This window comes from Mytilus californianus, unplaced genomic scaffold (genome assembly GCF_021869535.1).
Source record: "Mytilus californianus isolate M0D057914Y unplaced genomic scaffold, xbMytCali1.0.p SCAF_3, whole genome shotgun sequence".
In the NCBI taxonomy this organism is placed as follows: domain Eukaryota; kingdom Metazoa; phylum Mollusca; class Bivalvia; order Mytilida; family Mytilidae; genus Mytilus; species Mytilus californianus.
Window position 1 is genome coordinate 118,719,944 of NW_026262679.1, and position 11,820 is coordinate 118,731,763.

An 11,820-nucleotide genomic window follows, 5' to 3' on the forward strand; every position below is an offset into this window, starting at 1 on the left:
AAAATTTCCAAATTTACAGTATTTTGTTTATTATTTGAAGGATCCAGTTTTCTAGTTTGTAAATGTTGGCTTACAGTTTAACGTTATCACAGTAATGTATGATATTCATAGGTTTCATATGAGTGAGAATGTGATATCGCTTGATATCAACTCGTTATTTAATTTCAATATAATAATAAACAAGCCTTCGGCGAGTTTACTGTTTAAATTAATTAACCAGAGATGATATCAAGCGATATCCAATTCTCACAAATTGTTAAACCTATTTCTCTTATGGTCAACACTCTCGTGTTAAATTAAAAATTTCTTGAATCGTTGATCGTCTTTTGCACATTCCAGTATGACGTCATATGTCCTTTTCTGATGTCATATGAAACTTTAAAATCAGACATTTTAAGACTTTTTGTACTCTTTAGAATGTAATAAAATTTGATTAAAAATAAGATTGTCAGGTGAAAAGTGTGAGTGTTTTGTATATTATTGGAAGAAATAACATAAATATATATCCGTTGCCATGGATGAAATGTACATAGTCTTAACCTTTGAAAGTCATCAAAGACCTAACGATAGCCAATGGAAATGTCGTAATATCGTCTCATGATGCTGGATAAGCCAATCAAATTAACACAGATTTTCGTATAACTTTTTCTATCACACTCAGAGCAGTGTGATACAAGAAATATTTATTCATGCAAGAAATAGAAAACAGGCCACAACCGTAAGAGAAAGACTTGTTGACCTGTAAATCTTTAACATTTTAATTTAGTGAAATTTTCATGTAAATTCACAGATATTTGATAATGAATCTGAATCAGTGTTATATATGATAACATAATTACTGTGTTTTGCACAATCATTCAACATGTTCAATTGAAAAGTATATAAGCACGAGACAAAAACAAAAATGTATACTGCACTATAAATTCCCAAATATGTTTAAAATTTCAAATAGAGATTTTGATGTCTTCCTTTTAATTGAATATAAACATTTTGCCTGATTCTACCACAAAGACAGTACAAACTCATAATTTCAAACCTTTTCAGACTTTCATCTTGCGTACTTGAACCAAATTATATGCCAGCTTGTATCCTTACTATATCAAATGTATGCCAGCCTGTATCCTTACTTTAACAGATGTATGCCAGCCTGTATCCTTAATGTATCAGATTTATGCCAGCCTGTATCCTTAATGTATCAGATGTATACCAGCCTGTATTCTTAATGTTTCAGAAGCTTGCCAACTTGTATCCTTAACCTATACGATGTATATCAGTTTGTATCCTTGATGTATCATATGTATGCCAGCCTGTATCCTTACTATATCAGATGTATGCCAGTCTGTATCCTTTATGTATCATATGTATGCCAGCCTGTATCCTTACTATGTCAGTTGTATGCCAGTCTGTATCATTTAAGTATTATATGTATGCCAGCCTGTATCCGTATTGTTTCAGATGTTTGCCAACCTGTAATATTAACCTATCAGATGTATGCCAGCCTGTATCCTTACTATATCAGATGTATGCCTGTCTGAATCCTTAATGTATCAGATGTATGCCAGCCTGTATCCTTGCTACATCAGATATTTGCCAGCCTGTATCCATGTATCCAATGTATGGCAACCTGTATCCTTACTTTATATCAGATGTATGCTGGTCTGTATCCTTAATGTATGCAATGTATACCAGCCTGTATCCTTACAGTATATCAGATGTATGCCAGCCTGTATCCTTAATGTATCCAATGTATGGCAACCTGTATCCTTACTATATCAGATATCTGATATCCTTCATGTATAAGATGTTTGCCAGCCTGTATACAAAAATACTATATCAGATGTTACATAATGCCAGTCTGTATCCTTATGTATCAGATGTATGCCAGTCCGTATCCTTCATGTATCAGATGTATGCCAGCCTGTATCCTTACTATATCAGATATATACCAGCCAGCTGCACCCTAGCTATATGAGATGTATGACAGCCTGTATTCTTAATGTATCAGATTTATGCCAGCCTTGTATCCTTACTATATAAGATGTATGCCAGCCTGTATCCTTAATGTATCAGAAGTATGCCAGTCTGTATCCTTAATAGATCAGATTTAGCACAGCTTATATCCTTAATGTGTCAGATGAATGCAACTTAGTATCTTTTTCATATCAGATTAATTTTTATTTCAGAATGGACCAAGAGATCTTTAGTCATACACTTTGAGAATGGCTCCGTTGTAGATGACCCGGACGGGGTAGTTGACAGTTCCACTGTGTTGCTGCAGCAGTTACAGGCCTTCTACCCAGAGCTTGTAAAAGAGTACCATTACTTGAGGATGTGACTGCAGATGGCCTCCAATTTGTTTTTATTTCAGAATGGACCAAGAGATCTTTAGTCATACACTTTGAGAATGGCTCCGTTGTAGATGACCCGGACGGGGTAGTTGACAGTTCCACTATGTTCCTGCAGCAGTTACAGGCCTTCTACCCAGAGCTTGCAAAAGAGTACCATAACTTGAGGATGTGACTGCAGATGGCCTCCAATTTGTTTTTATTTCAGAATGGACTAAGAGATCTTTAGTCATACACTTTGAGAATGGCTCCGTTGTAGATGACCCAGACGGGGTAGTTGACAGTTCCACTATGTTCCTGCAGCAGTTACAGGCCTTCTACCCAGAGCTTGCAAAAGAGTACCATAACTTGAGGATGTGACTGCAGATGGCCTCCAATTTGTTTTTATTTCAGAATGGACCAAGAGATCTTTAGTCATACACTTTGAGAATGGCTCCGTTGTAGATGACCCGGACGGGGTAGTTGACAGTTCCACTGTGTTCCTGCAGCTATTACAGGCCTTCTACCCAGAGCTTGTAAAAGAGTACCATTACTTGAGGATGTGACTGCACAGATATCCTCCTATTTGTTTTTATTTCAGAATGGACCAAGAGATCTTAAGTCATACACTTTGAGAATGGCTCCGTTGTAGATGACCCGGACGGGGTAGTTGACAGTTCCACTGTGTTCCTGCAGCAATTACAGGCCTCCTACCCAGAGCTTGTAAAAGAGTACCATTACTTCAGGATGTGACAGCAGACGGTCTCCAATTTGTTTTTATTTCAGAATGAACCAAGTTGGGTATTTTGAGGATGTTACTGCAGAAATATCCGATAGATATCTTATGAAATATTTGTATTTTTTGCAGGATCTACAAACCGAACTTTTAATTTCATTCTTGAAGGATTTAAATCTATTTAGTAGTTACTTATTCCTTAATGTATTATATGTATGTATCAGATGTGTTTCGTCCTGTATCCTTAACATATCAGATTTATTTCAGCTTATATCCTTAATGTATCAGATGTATATTAGCGTGTATCTGTATAGAAGCACATATATTAAATTGTTGCTCTTACATATTTTTTCATTCAAGGACATCTAAAGCAAAATGAATGGTTTAAAAAAAAAGATTATAAATAGATTAGAGATTTATACTCATTTATATTTGGTATTTGCCACTGGACGTTAAGCAACCAACAATCATTTATATTTGGGAAATTGCAGCTTTGAAAGTTGGCATTTGACACAACCTGTTAAACTACAAAAAAAAGCTGTGTGGATATACATAATACATCATTGGTCAATTAGACAGCAACCCAACGTCACATAAAAAAAGAATATCAACATAAAAAATTATGGTCTCCAACAATCAACAATTTAAAAAAAAAGTGTCTTATACAATATGTCGACTAGAGCTTTGAACACTAATCTAGAAAAAGTGAATTAATTTAGCTGAGACTATCAATATTCCATATTCAACAAATTGCTAAATAAAGAAAAAAGATTTCAGTTTTCAGGTACATGTAAAACTCTATTTGGATGTCGGGTAATAATTTGTTAATGGTGAATAATAAGCAATTAAATAAAATCGAGATATTTTTTGGTGTTAATGGCCATAATTAATTACCTTATATAAAGGGGAATATGTGCACTACATTATAAATTGACAGAAAAATATTTTTATTCAAGGGTAAATAATGCAAATAAATATCAGATAATAAATTCAGAAATACATCTTACTTACTAGCCATTTCTATACTAACATTTAACCACCAATCTAACAGACCTAACATTTTTTCTTTATCATTAGTATGTCTAAACTTCATTGGTCATTTCTAAGTTGTGTTTACGTTTTCTTGCTATTTTGCTGGTTTGAATGGTTTCATATACATGTATTTGATTGTTGAAATGTTGTCTATAGTTTTTATAGAGTTTCTTAGTTATGTATTTCTGAAGTTTATTTATATGATGTTTTAAGTTTTAAAAAGTTTTTTCTATGGGGTCTCATTTGATTCAGTAACAATTTGAATTTTTTCGTAATTATTTCAAAATTAATTTTATCAAAATTATATAAACATTGTAGTGCATATCATTCATTACTAAAGTCCAGATCCTTAATTGTCCATATTTGTCTTTTATCATTTATGTTATTTAGAGAATTTTGTGTTGATAGCAGCTCTTTAATGGTTTCTGTTTAAATGTATTCTCAAATTTTAGATATTCAATTCTTAAATTAAAGCAGATTAAAAAAAAAACGTTGTTAGATTATTTGTAAAAGTTAATATTTTTGTGTAAGATTTCCTTCTCTTCATGATCATTTAAGAATTGCTTGGAGTATGTATTTTGACATATAGAATTTAGAATTATACTTAAAAAATATAGAGAAACATGATCAAGAATAGAAGTTTTTTCTAAAATTAAGCAGATAGTAAATTTTGATTTTTTTCTGGTTAGAAATGCACTGTTAAAATTGAGCTCCATGTTGTTTAAATTCATGGTTTATTTTGCATGGTTATGGTTTTCTCCTAAAAACATATTCTGATCCCCAATTTGATGAAAAAAAATATTGTCAAGCAGAATCCAGTTTTTCCCAATACCTTAATGTTAAATTTTGAAGTAAAAGTATAAAACTAAATGAAAAAAAAACCAAAAGAACTACAAAAAAAAAAAAACCCAAAATTTCATAAGTTAAATAGTAGTAAAAAATAATTTTGTTAATATAAACAAAACACTGCTAGTCATTTTATGGTGCAACAGTTCTTGGAACATTTTAATATCTTGTCCTTTTAATGCAATGCAATTATGTGCAAGTGGTAGAGTTTTTGTTGAGCCTGCGACTTTTGTCGCAGAAAGCTCGACATAGGGATAGCGATCCGGCGGCGGCGGCGTTAGCTAACTTCTTAAAAGCTTTATATTTTAGAAGGTGGAAGACCTGGATGCTTCATACTTTGTATATGGATGCCTCATGTTACGAACTTTCCGTCAGTCACATGTCCAATGTCCTTGACCTCATTTTCATGGTTCAGTGACTACTTGAAAAAAAAGTTCAGATTTTTTGTAATGTTAAATTCTCTCTTATTATAAGTAATAGGATAACTATATTTAGTATGTGCGTACCTTGCAAGGTCCTCATGCCTGTCAGACAGTTTTCACTTGACCTCGACCTCATTTCATGGATCAGTGAACAAGGTTAAGTTTTGGTGGTCAAGTCCATATCTCAGATACTATAAGCAATAGGTCTAGTATATTCGGTGTATGGAAGGACTGTAAGGTGTACATGTCCAACTGGCAGGTGTCATCTGACCTTGACCTCATTTTCATGGTTCAGTGGTTATAGTTAAGTTTTTGTGTTTTGGTCTGTTTTTCTTATACTGTATGCAATAGGTCTACTATATTTGGTGTATGGAATGATTGTAAGGTGTACATGTCTAGCTGGCAGGTGTCATCTGACCTTGACCTCATTTTCATGGTTCAGTGGTTATAGTTAAGTTTTTGTGTTTTGGTCCGTTTTTCTTATACTTTATGCAATAGGTCTACTATATTTGGTGTATGGAATGATTGTAAGGTGTAAATGTCCAACTGACAGGTGTCATCTGACTTTGACCTCATTTTCGTGGTTCAGTGGTCAAAGTTAAGTTTTTGAGTTTTGGTCTTTTTTCTTATACTATATGCAATAAGTCAACTATATTTGGTGTATGGAAATATTCTATGATGTACATGTCAGTCTTGCAGGTTTTATTTGACCTTGACCTCATTTTCACGGTTCATTGCTCAGTGTTAAGTTTATGTGTTTCAGTCTGTTTTTCTTAAACTATAAGCAATAGGTCAGCTATATTTGTTGTATGGAAGGATTGTAAGCTGTTCATGTCTGCCTGGCATGGTTCATCTGACTTTGACCTCATTTTCACGATTCATTGGTCAATGTTTAGTTTTCTTGGTTAAGTCTGTTTCTTAGAAACTATAAGCAATAGGTCAACTATATTTAGTGTATTGAATGATTGTAAGGTGTACATGTATTTCTCGTTTGGTTTATATGACCTTGACTTCATTTTCTTGGATCATGTTAAGTTTATGTAATAGTTGTAGTAAAGCTTTCATTTAGGACTATCAACATAATATCAATGGTTAGTAAAGAAGGCGAGACATTTCAGCGTGTCCACTCTTGTCTTACCTGGCTACACAATTTATCATTGTATTTTGTATTATTATTTTTGGACCTAATGGTTGTGTTCTAGCTGACTTTGAAGCTTTGTAAGGCAAGGGTAAAATATTCATTTTTAGTGCCATTCGAGTGTGGTTTATATTTGGGATGGAGGGAAAACTTCAAAGAATTTTAATAGGTATCATAAAATAATATTTTAATTGGTCAATAAATAAAGTACAACAAATCTGAGAATAAAATAACACAAAGAAAGATGTGAGTGAAAAATGAATTGTCCATTCCTCGATAGGTTTTCACCTAACATTTATGTGCAGAAATTTAGAATATATTAAAAAGAGAAATAAATTGAAGAAAAGAAAACTTTACAACAGAGTATAAATTGCCAAATACAAATAAAGTTAAAAGGGAGGAGGTGGTATTTAGAGGCAATACCCAAACCCCTAATTAATATAAAATTTTATTCAAATGGGGAAACCCAAGGAATCAGTGGGATATGTGGTCATCTGGACTTCTCCCATCCAGCGGTAAATCTTATTTGAAGGGGATCAGTTTTTGTTGCAATGGAATATTAATATGCAGTCACATCCGATTTGATTGTGAAGTAGGAGATTGATCTCTGCACATTAAAGAACCCTGGCAACAACTCTGAGGGGTATGTATCTTGCCTGTTGCAAGACAGAATTTCTGCCTCCAAGTTTCCCCTTTTTACAATGGTAGTTTAAATCTTATACCTTTCATCCTGGTTTACCAATTTTGCAAAAGGTACCTACTGGAATTAATGTCCTGAATATGCAAAAAATATTTGCAAGTGGACATCAACTGACTGCAACAAGTTGGAATGGAATATTATGAAAGATGGTTATCCAAGCAAGAGATCTCCATGACCAGAGCAAAGGCCTGAGTGAACATTAAAGAGATTAAATTATATTAGATTATTCCCAGTAATGCATTGCTAACTGATAAGTTAAAAGAGCAGACAAAATTAAAGTAATATCTTTTAAACATTTAAATTGAACTTTTTGCATGTCATATTTAGTCATCTTTTTGCAGATTTGCCATTTAATGGATTATGAAAAATTATGTGCGTGGTGAAGTATGTTTCATTTACAAATGTTGATCCATTCTTTTTGAGATGCCAAGATTAAACAAAAAGGTTAATTCGATGTTGCTGCAGGACTTGGAAAATTGATACTGTTTTACCTCAAAAGTGCCATTTCATGATAATAATGAGCAGGGTTTAAGCTAGGATTTTGAGAGCTTGTCACTTTTCAATCACTGATAATGAGAAGTGTGAATGAAATATTTCAGAGTTAAGTTATAGGAATTAAATTTTAAATATTATTAAAATTAGATTATATGCATTTCTAATTATATCATTTGTTTTAACTTTTAAGCATATTTTTTCCAATCTTTTTTTTTTTCAGGATGAAAATAGCAAACAGGAAGTTTTCAAGAGATTGTTACCTCAAATCTGAAGTGGTTCAATGCAAAACACGAGGTTATCTTTTCTTAAATTTAAAAAAAAATACTTTTGAAGGTTGATTTATAATGGTCAATGCATCAATAAGACCAAGTCATCTATCTGGCTGGGACCTTAGAACTCTCATAATTTTTACTATATTGAGAAAATGCATAAAGAAAAAAATCCACTAAGAATAATGGATGCGATATTCTAGGGATATTGTTCTTGTTTCAAAAATTATCTTTTGAACACTGTTGCAGTTAATGAAGGCTGATTTTTAAGTGGCTGCTCAGATTGGATAACTTTAACAGAAAATAAAATCCAGAATAGGAATGAGTAATATGCTAATTTTAAAATATTCTAATGCTACCAATTAGAAGTTGAAGAAATATAAGTATCTCAGAACAGTAAAACATTTTGATAATTTATATTTTCAGCTTCATTCAATGCGATGCTGGCCCTGCATGGTATTCACAAAGTGCCTTTATTAGATGAAAACTTAATGGGAATAAATTTACCTGATGTTTAGGTAAGTCAGCATTATTACAAAAACACTACACAAATGTATTGTTAAAGAGACTGGTTGTATTCTTGTATAAAATTTCCTTGTTAAAGCATTCAGATGAGTTATTGGCCTTATTTCTACCAGTTTATATATTTTATAGCTTCAAAACTAATTGACACATGACAGGACTCATTGCTCAGAGAATTTTTTTCATTAATAACTCATCAATATGAAGATATACTAATTATGTAAAAATGTGTGCATCACACAATCATACTGAGGAAAGGGGGGAAATGCATTGCTGAAAATTATTTCAAGGGAGATAAGAGATTTTTTTATTGGGACTAATTTATAAATACAATATCATATCATCATCAAATCAGATTTGCAAATAGGGCTGAAATAACATTCAGATCTTACTGTAAGATTCATTTTTTTATGCAAAAACCACAGAATGGTCAAGTTTTACCATTTGAAACTTTTTCGTTTTCTTAAAACCAATTATTTGCCACCTGGCTTGCATTGTAAACGGATATTCAATCTTGGACACCAAATGGTATAAAAAATAAAGAACTTAGCAGCAAAACATAATCTTAACTGTCAGTGATTAACCTGATTATGAAGAATAAATATTGTGACACAGAAAAATTGTTTCTCCTTTTTATTTTTAAGAACCTTAGTGATAAAACTTATCATTCCATTTGTAGGTAATGTTTGATGCTTCCAATTGTGGATATTTTGAAAAAAAGGTGAAAATGAAGGAAGGACAACACACACAAACTTTTTTATTTATTGATTATAAAATTGAGAGAGTCAAATATAATTTCAAAATATGAAATGTGTGAAAGGCAAAGAGAGAGTCAGCTAGGTATTTGTGAAGATTAAATTTGTTCATTTTAAAGCTCACTGCTTATCTTCAATGTTTGATTAAAAAAAAATTTTTTCTTCAAAATTCATTATGTTAAAATGTGAGATAGTTAGAATATTCATTTGTAAAGATTTATCCTGTTTCAACCTTAAAGCTCATAATATTGTTTCCATTTTTTAAGAGCTGTTTGACTATAGACGGTCACTGCTATTTTTTGTTTGTTTGTATTTATGGTTTAAACAAGATTAATCTAAGAGGAATTGCAGTGTATGAAAGACAGAAATAAGGACTATGTAAAGGTCTATTCTTTTTCAGCAAAACAGCAGGTTCTTCTTTATAACTTTTTGTATTGAAATAATCAAGCACTTGCCAATTTGTTTAAATTGGATAAATCTTGGATGAGTATTACATTGTGTATTGAAAACTGTATTTTTAAAAAGGATACACTAAAAATATTACATACTAAAAAATTTAAATCATAAATTTTCATTTTATATCTAAATTATCACACATATGCAATATATTAAGTGTACCATTTTTTATATATTTATTTTTTTTAGTTTTCAACACAGGAATTGAAATCTAAAATGAATGAGGAGCTAATAGGTTGGAAGTTATGGCAAGGGGAGGGAATAAACCTATTTACCTCCTAATACTGGTTTCTTCCTATGATGAAAGTTAATTTATCATACTTGTATTATTTACATGTAATATATTTAAGGGACACAGATGTTATCAAAATTTGCCATTTTGTAGAGCTAATAGTAAAGAAATAATGTAAACAAAAGAAAAAGAAAAAAAAAAAGATAAAAGAAAAAACTGTAAACAAAGTTCTAGGAAATGGCAGTATGGGATTTTCTGAAATTTATAAGTTGTATTGGATCGAAAAGTATTCTTACAACTTAATACATCTGGTGTGTGTGAGGGAGAGAAAGATATTATGTGGAGGTTTATTTTTTCTTTCAGCCAAACAGCAGGCACTTCTTACAACTTTTTGTAGACTGGTCTCAAACAAGTTGCCAAAATTAACCTGTCATTTGGTTTAGATAAGATAAATCTAGAAGGAAGATAGTATTTTGAGATGCTACTTTTTCTTTGATTTGTTTTATGGCTTGAATCTATGAACAAAGAATATACACTTGAATATGACATGGATCAAAATTTAATAAATCAGCTCTCATTGTTTTAAACATCACAGTCATGTTCTATTCTATGTGTATCTATGTCATTTGTTAACCCCTTCAACACAGAAAGCAAAATCCATGTGATGAATGAGGAGCTAATAGGGTGAAGTTTATGGCAAGGGGAGGGAATACACCTATTTACCTCCTTATTCTGGTCGCTTCCTTTGGTGAAAGGTAATTAATTAGACATTAATAGGAGCACATCAGATGTAATCAAAATTTGCCATTTTGTAGAGCTTAGTAAAAACTGTAAACTAAGTTATAGGAAATAGCAGTATGGGTTGGTTTGAAATTTAATGATATCTTTTGGATATTAAATTCTTCTTTTTATATTTTAAATTCATCTGATTTGCATATTTGATAGAGAGATAGAACAAGACTTTGTGAAGGTTTATTCTGTTTCAATCTAACAGCAGGTGCTTCTTTCATCTAATTGTAATCATCTCTTATGACCAATTTTCAATAAAACTACTAAAATCTGCCATTGGATTAAGATTGGATGAATCTAGAAGGAGGGTAAAGTATTTCGAATTTGATTACCAGTACTTAAAAAAAATAATTACATTGTTTCTTAATTTTCAATTTTTGGAGTAAGAGAATGATATTTTATTAACAAAACATTCAAGTGTTATTTTTTTTTTTGCATTTTGTGTATGGTTATTGAAATAATATTTCTTAATAAAAGTTTATATTGAAAATCAGCAATGATGGCTTCTTGTCCTAGTATTATATACCTCCTCGAGGAGTTAAGGCTATATTGCATTCACCTTGTCGGTCTGTCCCTCTGTCTGCCCGTTTGTCCAGCAAATATTCCCGTCACATTTTTTTCAGGTACTGCTGAACAGGATGACTACCATTTTGGTCAAAGCTTGACTGATGAGTTAAAACGTGAGCTTTTCAGATCTGTGAGGTACCTAATTTCTGATTATGGGGAACCACTACTAGTGATAGGTCAATGATATTTGGTATGCAGTTGTATCAGCATTGGCACATCTCATTTCCATGGAGATTATTTGGCCCCGTCCCCTCGGTCATTGTCTACTGACTTTGAAACTTTTGCTTAGTTTACATGTATTAGTTTGTGATTAGGTCAGTTTATGGGTAACAACTAGTGGTAGGTCAATGATATTTAGTATGTTGTATTAGCATTGGCACATCGAATTTCCATGGAGAATGTTTGGCCCTGTGCCTTCAGTCATGGTTCATTGACTTTGAATATTTTGCATAACTTGCATGTTCAAGTTTTGCTATTTAAATATCATTTGCATTTTACTAGCAAAATAACAAAAAGGTGAGGCATATCTCTGTGTTA

The 11,820-nt window shown here is 32.0% G+C and overlaps 1 long non-coding RNA gene across 1 annotated transcript; it reads left to right on the forward strand.

Annotated features, from left to right (window-relative positions):
* The first annotated feature begins 7,189 nt into the window (after window positions 1-7,189).
* Window positions 7,190-11,110, forward strand: LOC127735967 (uncharacterized). The gene is made up of 3 exons (XR_007998668.1): window positions 7,190-7,987; window positions 8,389-8,480; window positions 9,164-11,110. It is a non-coding gene; the product is annotated as an uncharacterized LOC127735967 (long non-coding RNA).
* Window positions 11,111-11,820: the final 710 nt, after the last annotated feature.